The sequence below is a fragment of the Hemitrygon akajei genome, unplaced genomic scaffold (assembly GCF_048418815.1).
Source record: "Hemitrygon akajei unplaced genomic scaffold, sHemAka1.3 Scf000046, whole genome shotgun sequence".
Taxonomy (NCBI): domain Eukaryota; kingdom Metazoa; phylum Chordata; class Chondrichthyes; order Myliobatiformes; family Dasyatidae; genus Hemitrygon; species Hemitrygon akajei.
The window spans coordinates 3556354-3568791 of record NW_027331932.1 but is presented as its reverse complement, the minus strand read 5'-3'; the positions used below and the strand labels follow the sequence as shown (position 1 = coordinate 3568791).

At 50.7% G+C, this 12438-nt stretch overlaps 1 protein-coding gene across 1 annotated transcript in view; it reads right to left on the bottom strand.

Annotated features, from left to right (window-relative positions):
- LOC140720731 (NACHT, LRR and PYD domains-containing protein 3-like) overlaps positions 1-882 on the bottom strand; it is a 64465-nt gene extending 63583 nt beyond the window's left edge. The window contains exon 1 of the mRNA XM_073035561.1: positions 817-882. The gene's annotated coding sequence lies outside the window, so the exon portion shown is untranslated. The remainder of the gene's footprint in view (positions 1-816) is intronic.
- Positions 883-12438: the final 11556 nt, after the last annotated feature.

The following is a 12438-nucleotide window of genomic DNA, read 5'->3' as shown; positions in this document are numbered from 1 at the left end:
TAAATTTCCTGCAACTGTAGTATTTCCTCCCTCTTCATTTTAATGCACAGATAGTAGTTGATTGCCACCCTTGACTGTCAATGCCACCCCACCCCAACCAATGTGTCAGTTGTCAGTTCATTCTGACCCTGGTGTAACACAGCCCATACAGTCAATGCTCACAGCATCCTTTCCCCCCACTATCACTCTGTTGCATTCGCCCCTGAGGCCGCTATCTCTGCGCTGAGAGGCCGTGACCACAGAACCAAAGAAACACTCGCTGCAGCTCTGACAGGCTGTCACCATGGAAATAGAGGAAGTGGCTCACTGAAAATAACCGAAAAAGGAAATAACAAACTCATCATGTGATACAAGTGTCGTTTTGACAAAGACGAACACTGCAGCCATTTTGTAACGGTGAAACTAAAATTGAAATGGCCGCTTTTACCCCGCCGTGTGCGGTATTCAAATAAGCCTCTGTCTGAACGGGGGAAAGATGCATCTACTCATACACGTGGAGCAGTGTCCCGAGGGTGAGATCACTCTGTTTAACCCTCGCTGTCTGCAAGCACACAACGGGCCGAACGGCCGCTTCCGGTGTGATGGAAGCGTGTAAAACAATTACCAACCCCAGGCTCCTGGGACCAGAACACCAGCGGCTGAGCGGCGGCTCATCTCAGGCGGTCCGGCGTGAAGGTCCCATAACCCGGACCGACCACGACAGGTTGTGTCCAGGAAGCGGGACGAGGCAGCCAGTTCGAGGAAGTTAACGGGACTCTCTGCCCGACATCAGTTACCCTCAACCACCCTCCTCCCCGAATCCGCTTCTGAACTCACCGATGGGAAATTGTTGGTCGCGTTCACCCCTAGTAACCGGCCTCAAAGCTCACTGATGAGAACTTGATCAATTTGTCCCGCAGACAGTATCGGTCCGCCGACGACCCGCTTCAACAGAGGACGGAAAGAAAAGCCCCGCCCAACCGGAGACTGTGAGAGCGGGGGCGTGGCCTCGGAAGCGAGAACATCAGATGCTGCGGATCTGTGTTTGAAATGGGAGCCAGACGCTGGATCACGTGACGGGTGGAGGGACTCCCTCCTGAACCGGGGTCTCTGCTCCTCGCCCCTCACACACTGCCCGACCTACCTGCCGCATTTTAAACCTTATTCCATACTTACACCAGCAACATTTTTAATTTTCCCCTCTGTATCTTTCCCGTCCCCATTGCTCAGCCTCCCGGTTCCTGGAGCTTTGCGAGTTCGATTCCATCCCGGTCCGATACACAATGCCCACCCGAACAGGAATTGCGCGGGTTTCATTGAAATCACTTGTATGTTTATAAACAGTAATTTCTATTCACAATCCTCCGGAGCCTCACTGGACAGGAACACTATAACATCAAGTGAGAAACCGCAGGAGGAGTCTGTTCAGCCCCTCAAACCAAAAACAAGATGGCGGCTGCTCTCCCATCTCAGCCCACATGTTTCTCCCCGATCCTCATTTCCTCGATCCCTTCGGTCTCCACACATCTGCCGGCCTCTGTTTTATGTGAAGATGATCACTGAGACTTCATCGTCCTCCAGGAATCAGTCTGGCGAATCTCTAAAGCAAACACTGTCCAACTTCTTATAATCCTCCATAGAATTAAATTCTATTTCTGCAGCCCTGTGTTACCCCCACAACTCACCTTCCACCCATGTCACTATTTCCACCTTGCCACCTCCCCCCTCACCTGGATCCACCTCTCTCTCCCCAGCTCTTGCCCCATCCCAACCCCTCACCGCTTTTCTCTGAATATTTCCTGTCCACTATCAGTCCAGTGGGAGGGTTTCGGCCCGAAATGTTCACGGTCCATTTCCTTCCACAGCCGCTGCCCGACCCACTGCGTTCCTCCGGCAGTTTGTTCTTTGGTCTGTATAACCCGTGTTAGTATGGGGAGCGGGATTTTACACCAAATACTCTCAGATGCTGGGGTCAAAGGAACACGTACAACACGCTGGAGGAACTCAGCAGGTCGGGCAGCTTCCGTGGACACGAAAAGTCAACATTTCAGGCCGAGACCCTTCGGCAGGACTGAGAGGGATGGGGCAGGGGCACTATAGTCTGTGTTGGGAAAGTTGTTGGAAAAGATTCTTAGAGATAGGATCTATGGGCATTTAGAGAATCATGATCTGATCAGGTATAGTCAGCATGGCTTTGTGAAGGGCAGATCGTGCCTAACAAGCCTGATAGAGTTATTTGAGGAGGTGAGCAGGCATATTAGTGCACTGGATGTGATCTACATGGATTTTAGTAAGGCATTTGACAAGGTTCCACACGGTAGGCTTATTCAGAAAGTCAGAAGGCATGGGATCCAGGGAAGTTTGGCCAGGTGGATTCAGAATTGGCTTTCCTGCCGAAGGCAGAGGGTCGTGGTGGGGGGAATACATTCAAATTGGAAAGTTGTGACTAGTGGTGTCCCACAAGGATCTATTCTGGGACCTCTACTTTTTGTGATTTTTATTAACGACCTAGATGTGGGGGTAGAAGGGTGGGTTGGCAAGTCTGCAGACGACACAAAGGTTGGTGGTGTTGTAGATAGTGTACAGGATTGTCAACGATTCTGGAGAGACATTGATAGGATGCAGAATTGGCAGATGGAGTTCAACCGGGAAAAGTGTGAGGTGGTACACTTTGGAAGGACAAATTCCAAGGCAGAGAACAAAGTAAATGGCAGGATACTTGGTAGTGTGGAGGAGCAGAGGGATCTGGGGGTACATGTCCAGAGATCCCTGAAAGTTGCCTCACAGGTAGATAGGGTAGTTAAGAAAGCTTTTGGGGTGTTAGCATTCATAAGTCGAGGGATAGAGTTGAATAGACGTGATGTAATGATGCAGCTCTATAAAACTCTAGTTAGGCCACACTTGGAGTACTGTGTCCAGTTCTGGTCGCCTCACTATAGGAAAGATGTGGAAGCTTTGGAAAGGGTACAGAGAAGATTTACTAGGATGCTGCTTGGTTTAGAGAGTATGGATTATGATAAGAGATTAAGGGAGCGAGGGCTTTACTCTTTGGAGAGAAGTTGATGAGAGGAGACATGATAGAGGTGTACAAGATAATAAGAGGAATAGACAGAGTGGACAGCCAGCTCCTCTTCCCCAGGGCACCACTGCTCAGTACAAGAGGACATGGCTTTAAGGTAAGTGGAGGGAAGTTCAAGGGGGATATTAGAGGAAGGTTTCTCACTCAGAGAGTGGTTGGTGCGTGGAATGCACTGCCTGTCAGTGGTGGAGGCAGATACACTAGTCAAGTTTATGAGTCTGTTAGACAGGTATATGGAGGAATTTAATGTGGGAGGTTATATGGCAGGCAGGGTTTGAGGGTCGGAACAACATTGTGGGCCGAAGGGCCTGTAATGTGCTGTACTATTCTATGTTCTATAAAGAAGGCAGAAGGGTGGGAAGGAGAAGGATTTTCGGTGCCAGGTGAAAAACCGGTAAGGGGAAAGATCAAGGGGTGGGGGAGTGGAAGCAGGGTGGGGTTAGGCAGGAAAGGTAGAGAAGGAGTGTAAACGATGTGTAGTTGAAGAAGGCAGAATCATGAAAGAGATGATATTTGTGGCAAATATGATTATATGATATGTATGTACAATATCTGAAGTATATCTTATGGAAGTGTTTGTTTGATGATGTACTTCAATAAAAAAATTACAAAATAAAGTAAATTTACTGATGACACAAAGTTTGGGGGTGTTGTGGCTAGTGTGGAGGGCTGTCGAGGTTACAGCGGGACATTGATAGGATGGAAAACTGTGCTGAAAAGCGGCAGAGGGCGTTTTTCAGGATTGGGGAGCAAGCCTTATGAGAATAGGTTGAGTGAACTTGGCCCTTTTCTCCTTCGACAGATGGAAGATGAGATGTGACCTGATAGAGGTGTATAAGATGACGAGAGGCATTGATCGTGTGGATAGAGTGGGGTGTTTTAGGAGAATTTTGGGCAAGTACATGGAACTTAGAGGAATGGAGGGCTGATGGGTAACCCTAGGAATTCTGGAAAGTAAGTTCATGTTTGGGACAGCACTCTTGGCAGAAGGGCCAGTGTATTATGTTATAGGTTCTCTATGTTTCTATGCTTCTATGTTCTCAGTTCATTCCATACCGCCAAGGCTCACAGCATCCTTTCCTCCCACTATCATTCTGTTTCATTTGCTCCTGAGGCCACTGTCTCTACCCTGAGAGGCGGTGAACACTGAGCGTTAAAAAAATGTGCAACTCCTCTTGCAGCTCTGGTGGGCCGTTACCCTGGAAACGGAGGAAGTGGCTCACCACAAAATAACCGAAAAGGGAAATGACAAACTCGACATCGTATGCTGTGAGTTTCATTGTGACAAAGGTTGACACTGCAGCCATTTTGAAATGAAGAATCTAAAACTGTAAAGTCTGCTTTTAACGTGCTGTATTCAGTTAATTCTCTAGTAGTTCTGGCTAACAAAAAATGATCAATAGTTAGCGATCAATAATATATAAACCTCTGCCGTAAATATACGCAGTGACAGCCTGAATCACCATCTGTTGCTACAAACTCCACAGATTGAACACTCTTTTGCTGAAGAGGTTTCTCTCATCTCAGTTTTAAAGGGAAGCTTGATTATTTGGATGTTGTCCTCTCAAACCCCAGACTCTCCGTTTCGCTCCCGACGCGACTCCCTTGTCCATTCATCCCCCCCCCATCCCACCCCACCGACCTCCCTCCGGGCACTCATCCCTGCAAACGGAAGAAGTGCTACACCTGCCCCCACACTTCTTCCCTCACCACCATCCCAGGCCCCAGACAGTCCTTTCAGGTGAGGCACCACTTCACCTGCGATTCAGCTGGGGTGATATACAGTATCCGGTGCTCCCGATGTGGCCATTTATACATTGGGGAGACCCGCCGCAGACTGGGAGACCGTTTCGCCGAACACCGGCGCTCAGTCCTCCAGCAGTGGCGGGATCTCCCTGTGGCCACACACTTCAAATCCACAGACCACCCCCACTCCAACATGTCTGTCCATGGCCTCCTCTACCGTCAAGATGAGGCCACACGCAGGTCGATGGAGCAATATCTTATCTCCCGCCTAGCTAGCCTCCTACCTGCCGGCATGAACATCCAACTCACAGACCTCCGTTGATACCCCTGCCCCCACCTTACCCCCATCCCTATCTATTATTTTAGTCTGGTTCTCTTTCTCTCTCTTTCTTCCCCCCTCACTATAATCTCCCCCCCCCCCAGCCCTACCTTTCTTTCTCTTTTATTTCCCATAATTCTCCACCTTCCCCTAGCCCATTTCCCTCCAGCCTATCACTTCCCAGTTCTGTACGTGATCGCTCCCCCCACTTCTTATTTTCCCTCGACCATACCATGGTACTTCACTCCTGATGATAGGTTTCGGCCCGAAACGTCGTCACTACCTCCTCCCATAGATGCTGTCTGGCCTGCTGAGTTCTGCCAGCATTTTGTGTTTTTACTTGGAGTACTGTGTCCAGTTCTGGTCGCCTCACTATAGGAAGGATGTGGAAGCATTGGAAAGGGTACAGAGGAGATTTACTGGGATGCTGCCGGGTTTATAGAGTATGGATTATGATCAGAGATTAAGGGAGCTTGGGCTTTACTCTTGGGAGAGAAGGAGGATGAGAGGAGACATGATAGAGGTGTACAAGATATTAAGAGGAATAGATAGAGTGGACAGCCAGCGCTTCTGCCCCAGGGCACCAGTGCTCAATACAAGAGGATATGGCTTTAAGGAAAGGGGAGGGAAATTCAAGGGGGATATTAGAGGAAGGTGTTTTTACTCAGAGAGTGGTTGTTGCGTGGAATGCTCTGCCTGGGTCAGTGGTGGAGGCAGATACACTAGTGAAATTTAAGAGACTACTAGACAGGTATACAGAGGAGTTATATGGGAGGCAGGGTTTCAGAGTCGCACAACATTGTGGGCCGAAGGGCCTGAACTCTGCTGTACTGTTCTTTGTTCCATGTTCCAAATAATCTCTTCCCCAGATCCCTCTGAACCTCTTATTCCCAAATATATTCCCTTTGACCTATGACACGTCTGCTCCCGGACTGTGGCCGATACGGGCAGTAGTGAGGCCTTTGATCAGGTTCCACATGGTCAGCTGCTGTGGGAAGTTACACCGCATGATACCCAGGGAGAGACGGCGAACTGGATGCACGGTTACCTCGATGGCAGGAAGCATGGAGCGATGCTGGGAGGCTGTTTATTGGACTCGAGGCCCGAGCCTTGTGGTGTTCGCGGTGTTATTGTCATTTGATACATGTCACCTGCGTCAACACTTTGATTCAGACTGTACAATGTGTGGGTAGTAATTTTGTAACAAGTAGGTTGAACTTTTTTTTGAACGACAGTAAGTGTAAACACTTCCCTCTGTTTCCCTCACACCTACCAACTTCTCCCTCCTCCCGCACCTTCTACCCACTTACCCCTCCACCCCATCTTCCCTCTCCCCCGACAGAGATCCCGGATAAAGGATGACATATTATAGGGGAACCTGCGTGGATTTTCTTTTCACTCACAGACTGGTGTGAGTGTGCAGCGAGAAGTGGTGGAAGTGGGGCCAATTTTAAAATTTAACAAGCATTTAAGTACATAGATGTGAGGGGTGCAGGTAGATGGGACTAGGCAGAAAATCAGTTTAGTTTTCAGTTCGGACTAGATGGGCCAAAGGGCCTGTTTATGTGTTATGGTACTCTGTGACTCTAATCATACTCCGATGTTTTAATTCCACAGTAAGTGCTTTGCTGCTAATGACTAAACCCAGAAATTTACAGAATGGGTGAAGAGGCTGTCCAGTTACTGTTCCTCCGCTTAAAGTCACTGGGACGTCCCATCACTGAGCTGTTATTGCCTTCTCCATTCTCTTTCACTCATCCTGTCACTCGACAAGTTCATTGTTTACAGGACTCGGAGAGAAGGAAATACCGACAGAGGATTCCTTCTCCTCCTCAACTTGATATTGGGGAAAAGCCCCCAGTCCCGGGATATGATATGGGAATCCTTTCTGAAAATAAGGAAAGGATTGGCAAAGTTGGATAAAATGCTGGAAGAAGTTCTTGAGCTCGGTATGGTAAAACAACACACTGATCGAAAATCACATTGGAACAATGGGTTAGATAGGGTTGTAGGGTTGTAAAGAGCGCTTTTGGTACATTATAAATCAAAATATTGAGTATAAGATTTGAAATTTAGTGGTGAGGTTGTATAAGACATTGGTGACACCAAAGTTGGAGTATTGTGAGCAGTTTTGGTCACCTAATTACAGGAAGGATATTAATAAGGTTAACAGAGTGCAGAGAAGGTTTACAAGGATGCTGCCGGGACTTGAGAAAACTGAGTTACAGAGAAAGGTTGAATAGGTTAGGATCTGATTCCCTGGAGCTGAGAAGAACGAGAGGTGATTTGATAGAGGTGTATAAAATTATGATGGTATAGATAGAGTGAATGCAAGCAGGCTTTTTCCACTGAGGCCATGGGAGGGGAAAAAAACAGAGGTCATGGGTTAAGGGTGAAGGGGGAACTTTAAAGGGAACATGGTGGGGGGAGGGCTTCTTCACGCAGAGAGTGGTGGGAGTGTGGAATGAGCTGCCAGATGAAGTGGTGAATGTGGACTCACTTTTGACATTTAAGAAAAAATTGGATAGGTATATGGATGAGAGGGGTTTGGCGGGATATGGCCCAGGCGCAAGTCAGTGGGACGAGGCAGAGAAAATGTTTCAGAACAGCCAAGAAACGCCAAAAGGCCTGTTTCTGTGCTGTAATGTTCTATGGTTCCATGGACAGAATTAACAATGTCATAGAACATGGACAGGACATAGAACAGCACAGCCCATAAACAGACCATTTTGCTCACATTCGTTTGACTTTCTCAGAGTTTCTTAAACGTCTCTGATGTTTCTATCTCTAGCGCCGCCCCAGGCACGCATTTCCAGCCACTCACCAATCTGTGTGAACGAACTCGCCTCTCACATCTCCTTTCGGCATCTGCTCGTGGGACGGACAGAGTTTGTGATGCCCCAGACCCGCATTCCAGCCACTCACCAATCTGTGTGAAAGAACTCGCCTCTCACATCTGCTCGGGGGACGGACAGAGTTTGTGATGCCCCAGACACGCATTCCAGCCACTCACCAATCTGTGTGAAAGAACTCGCCTCTCACATCTCCTTTCGGCATCTGCTCGGGGGACGGACAGAGTTTGTGATGCCCCAGTCACGCATTCCAGCCACTCACCAATCTGTGTGAAAGAACTCGCCTCTCACACCTCCTTTCGGCATCTGCTCGGGGGACGGACAGAGTTTGTGATGCCCCAGACACGCATTCCAGCCACTCACCAATAGGTGTGAAAGAACTCGCCTCTCACATCTCCTGTCGGCATCTGCTCTTGGGACGGTCAGAGTTTGTGATGCCCCAGGCACGCATTCCAGCCACTCACCAATCTGTGTGAAAGAACTCGCCTCTCACATCTCCTTTCGGCATCTGCTCGGGGGACGGACAGAGTTTGTGATGACCCAGACACGCATTCCAGCCACTCACCAATCTGTGTGAAAGAACTCGCCTCTCACATCTGCTCGTGGGACGGACAGAGTTTGTGATGACCCAGATACGCATTCCAGCCACTCACCAATCTGTGTGAAAGAACTCGCCTCTCACATCTCCTTTCGGCATCTGCTCGGGGGACGGACAGAGTTTGTGATGACCCAGTCACGCAATCCAGCCACTCCCCAATCGGTGTGAAAGAACTCGCCTCTCACATCTCCTTTCGGCATCTGCTCGTGGGACGGGCAGAGTTTGTGATGCCCCAGACACGCATTCCAGCCACCCACCAATCTGTGTGAAAGAACTCGCCTCTCACATCTCCTTTCGGCATCTGCTCGGGGGACGGACAGAGTTTGCGATGCCCCAGACACGCATTCCAGCCACTCACCAATCTGTGTGAAAGAACTCGCCTCTCACATCTCCTTTCGGCATCTGCTCGGGGGACGGACAGAGTTTGTGATGCCCCAGACACGCATTCCAGCCACTCACCAATCTGTGTGAAAGAACTCGCCTCTCACATCTCCTTTCGGCATCTGCTCGGGGGACGGACAGAGTTTGTGATGCCCCAGGCGCGCATTCCAGCCACTCACCAATCTGTGTGAAAGAACTCGCCTCTCACATCTCCTTTCGGCATCTGCTCGGGGGACGGACAGAGTTTGTGATGCCCCAGGCGCGCATTCCAGCCACTCACCAATCTGTGTGAAGGAACTCGCCTCTCACATCTCCTTTCGGCATCTGCTCGGGGGACGGACAGAGTTTGTGATGCCCCAGGCGCGCATTCCAGCCACTCACCAATCTGTGTGAAAGAACCCGCCTCTCACAACTCCTTTCGGCATCTGCTCGGGGGACGGACAGAGTTTGTGATGCCCCAGACACGCATTCCAGCAACTCACCAATCTGTGTGAAAGAACTCGCCTCTCACATCTCCTTTCGGCATCTGCTCGTGGGACGGACAGAGTTTGTGATGCCCCAGACACGCATTCCAGCCACTCACCAATCTGTGTGAAAGAACTCGCCTCTCACATCTCCTTTCGGCTTCTGCTCGGGGGACGGACAGAGTTTGTGATGCCCCAGACACGCATTCCAGCCACTCACCAATCTGTGTGAAAGAACTCGCCTCTCACATCTCCTTTCGGCATCTGCTCGTGGGACGGGCAGAGTTTGTGATGCCCCAGACACGCATTCCAGCCACTCACCAATCTGTGTGAAAGAACTCGCCTCTCACATCTCCTTTCGGCATCTGCTCGTGGGACGGGCAGAGTTTGTGATGCCCCAGACACGCATTCCAGCCACTCACCAATCTGTGTGAAAGAACTCGCCTCTCACATCTGCTCGTGGGACGGACAGAGTTTGTGATGCCCCAGACACGCATTCCAGCCACTCACCAATCTGTGTGAAAGAACTCGCCTCTCACATCTCCTTTCGGCATCTGCTCGTGGGACGGACAGAGTTTGTGATGCCCCAGACACGCATTCCAGCCACTCACCAATCTGTGTGAAAGAACTCGCCTCTCACATCTCCTTTCGGCATCTGCTCGTGGGACGGACAGAGTTTGTGATGCCCCAGACACGCATTCCAGCCACTCACCAATCTGTGTGAAAGAACTCGCCTCTCACATCTCCTTTCGGCATCTTCTCGGGGGACGGACAGAGTTTGTGATGCCCCAGACACGCATTCCAACCACTCACCAATCTGTGTGAAAGAACTCGCCTCTCACATCTCCTTTCGGCATCTGCTCGTGGGACGGACAGAGTTTGTGATGCCCCAGACACGCATTCCAGCCACTCACCAATCTGTGTGAAAGAACTCGCCTCTCACATCTCCTTTCGGCATCTGCTCGTGGGACTGACAGAGTTTGTGATGCCCCAGTCACGCATTCCAGCCACTCACCAGTCTGTGTGAAAGAACTCGCCTCTCACATCTCCTTTCGGCATCTGCTCGTGGGACGGACAGAGTTTGTGATGACCCAGACACGCATTCCAGCCACTCACCAATCTGTGTGAAAGAACTCGCCTCTCACATCTGCTCGTGGGACGGACAGAGTTTGTGATGACCCAGATACGCATTCCAGCCACTCACCAATCTGTGTGAAAGAACTCGCCTCTCACATCTCCTTTCGGCATCTGCTCGGGGGACGGACAGAGTTTGTGATGACCCAGTCACGCAATCCAGCCACTCCCCAATCGGTGTGAAAGAACTCGCCTCTCACATCTCCTTTCGGCATCTGCTCGTGGGACGGGCAGAGTTTGTGATGCCCCAGACACGCATTCCAGCCACCCACCAATCTGTGTGAAAGAACTCGCCTCTCACATCTCCTTTCGGCATCTGCTCGGGGGACGGACAGAGTTTGTGATGCCCCAGACACGCATTCCAGCCACTCACCAATCTGTGTGAAAGAACTCGCCTCTCACATCTCCTTTCGGCATCTGCTCGGGGGACGGACAGAGTTTGTGATGCCCCAGGCGCGCATTCCAGCCACTCACCAATCTGTGTGAAAGAACTCGCCTCTCACATCTCCTTTCGGCATCTGCTCGGGGGACGGACAGAGTTTGTGATGCCCCAGGCGCGCATTCCAGCCACTCACCAATCTGTGTGAAGGAACTCGCCTCTCACATCTCCTTTCGGCATCTGCTCGGGGGACGGACAGAGTTTGTGATGCCCCAGGCGCGCATTCCAGCCACTCACCAATCTGTGTGAAAGAACTCGCCTCTCACAACTCCTTTCGGCATCTGCTCGGGGGACGGACAGAGTTTGTGATGCCCCAGACACGCATTCCAGCAACTCACCAATCTGTGTGAAAGAACTCGCCTCTCACATCTCCTTTCGGCATCTGCTCGTGGGACGGACAGAGTTTGTGATGCCCCAGACACGCATTCCAGCCACTCACCAATCTGTGTGAAAGAACTCGCCTCTCACATCTCCTTTCGGCTTCTGCTCGGGGGACGGACAGAGTTTGTGATGCCCCAGACACGCATTCCAGCCACTCACCAATCTGTGTGAAAGAACTCGCCTCTCACATCTCCTTTCGGCATCTGCTCGTGGGACGGGCAGAGTTTGTGATGCCCCAGACACGCATTCCAGCCACTCACCAATCTGTGTGAAAGAACTCGCCTCTCACATCTCCTTTCGGCATCTGCTCGTGGGACGGGCAGAGTTTGTGATGCCCCAGACACGCATTCCAGCCACTCACCAATCTGTGTGAAAGAACTCGCCTCTCACATCTGCTCGTGGGACGGACAGAGTTTGTGATGCCCCAGACACGCATTCCAGCCACTCACCAATCTGTGTGAAAGAACTCGCCTCTCACATCTCCTTTCGGCATCTGCTCGTGGGACGGACAGAGTTTGTGATGCCCCAGACACGCATTCCAGCCACTCACCAATCTGTGTGAAAGAACTCGCCTCTCACATCTCCTTTCGGCATCTGCTCGTGGGACGGACAGAGTTTGTGATGCCCCAGACACGCATTCCAGCCACTCACCAATCTGTGTGAAAGAACTCGCCTCTCACATCTCCTTTCGGCATCTTCTCGGGGGACGGACAGAGTTTGTGATGCCCCAGACACGCATTCCAACCACTCACCAATCTGTGTGAAAGAACTCGCCTCTCACATCTCCTTTCGGCATCTGCTCGTGGGACGGACAGAGTTTGTGATGCCCCAGACACGCATTCCAGCCACTCACCAATCTGTGTGAAAGAACTCGCCTCTCACATCTCCTTTCGGCATCTGCTCGTGGGACTGACAGAGTTTGTGATGCCCCAGTCACGCATTCCAGCCACTCACCAGTCTGTGTGAAAGAACTCGCCTCTCACATCTCCTTTCGGCATCTGCTCGTGGGACGGACAGTGTTTGTGATGCCCCAGACACGCATTCCAGCCACTCACCAATCTGTGTG